We start from the raw sequence: 1,752 nt of genomic DNA on the forward strand, positions 1-1,752 counted from the left end.
GTAGGATGAGGATGATAGTGTCTACATCATAAACTTGTACTGAGGAATAAAATAAATTTAATGAATTACACCTGAAAAGAATTTAACACAATGCCTGACATATAATAGGCACTAAATGCAATATACTTTTATATTATAACATGAACTCAGGCTTCAATGCTGCAATGAAACTTACCTAGTATGAGGTGAAAATATGGCAAAAAGTTTATATGAAAATACATTCCATTTCAGTAATATTCAAGAACCATCTATTAAAACGGCATGCCATTTTCCACCTCTCAGTTTACCAAGATTAAAAAGAATTATTCCACCTGTTGACCAGGATGTGAAGGGACAGATGGTTTCATAAACACTTGGAGGAGTGGGAGAAACTGCAAATATTTCCAGAGGCAAATTTACTCTAAAAAGCCTTTAAAAAGAATATCCTCTTTGACCCTCATGCACTACTTCCATAGTTTTATTCATTCAGTTAAAATACATATCAAACGCCAGGTCCGGGGTTTGATGCTGAGTACTCATCAGTGTGTAAGAGATGTCCTTTCCCTCACTGCTGCACCTCTAAATGACTAACTAGTCCCATTGTGAGTGTGTCAAATAGTTCAGGAGTTAGACCTAAAAACAATAGGATGCTTCCCCATCCTTGGCTTTTCAAAGTGGCACCACTCCAAATCTGAAATAAACGAGATTATATTTCACATGATACAATTGGCCTTTTTTAAAAAAAACTACAAATGATATCTGAGATTTCTTCAAAAAATTTGAATATTAACTCAATGCAACCACTAGCACAGCTCCAGGAACTCGTTTTCCTTTGTCAGTCACTGCCTTGTATTCAGTACTTTCAGGTTCATTTGTCTACTCTTTCACAGAGGTTTCTTGTTATCTTTTCTTCTAATTACTCATTATGAAAAGGTAATCTGGAAAGCCCCAGAACATTGAAGGGGTGAAATAAAAGCACCACATTCTAGCCAGAAACCCAGAAGTAATAGAAATATCTTCACCCAAACGAAGGAGAAAAACAACAGGTTACGAACACTTTCTCTGGACCCTCTGCTCCTCTGCTACCACCTTCAGGCAGTACCACGCCTTCAAACAAAGAGAAGATGTTCAACTTACCTTAGAGCAGCATCCTACCAAAATCCTGGTGATAATATAATGACACAGGGTGAGAAGCAGCTTCCTGTGCTGGAGGAGACCAAGTTCCTTTTACCTGATTGCATCAACAGGAATGAACTCATCAAGATAATTTGCAGGCATTTACAGCTTAACTAATCAAGCCTTCTTGCTGTTTATGAATGGACACAGCATGGTGAGCTTCTCCACCCAGGTCTCAAAGGTGTATGAGCGACAGAAGGGTGAAGATGGGTTCCTGTATATGGTCTATTCCTCCAGGATGCATTGGGAATGAAATTGTCAGTGGAAGACTAGGAAAATGCACCTATACTGGAATTTATAAAAACCTTACCAACCAAAAAACAGGATGCTACCAACTGAGATTGACCAGTTTTATGTAATGGCAGGCTGCCTAGGAGTTTTAGGAAGTTGTTTTTGTATTTCAAGCAGAGAAAATGAGCTCCAAATGAGTACATTCTGCTTTGAGAAAACTGTATTAGTTAAACTAGGCTATCTTGTTTTCAAATTCTAGAAGTTTAAAAATAAAATACTTGGCATTCTACGTTGCCAATAAAATACCCCTTTAAGTTATTTTAATGCTTTTCTTTCTCCAATAGGAATCTGCAGTTTGAGCAGTAA

The 1,752-nt window shown here is 37.4% G+C and overlaps 1 pseudogene; it reads left to right on the forward strand.

Moving 5' to 3' along the window:
- The first annotated feature begins 904 nt into the window (after positions 1 to 904).
- Positions 905 to 1,476, forward strand: LOC103600850 (annotated as a pseudogene).
- The last annotated feature ends 276 nt before the right edge of the window (positions 1,477 to 1,752 follow it).

Source organism: Galeopterus variegatus, unplaced genomic scaffold, assembly GCF_000696425.1.
Source record: "Galeopterus variegatus unplaced genomic scaffold, G_variegatus-3.0.2 Scaffold3483, whole genome shotgun sequence".
Lineage (NCBI taxonomy): Eukaryota > Metazoa > Chordata > Mammalia > Dermoptera > Cynocephalidae > Galeopterus > Galeopterus variegatus.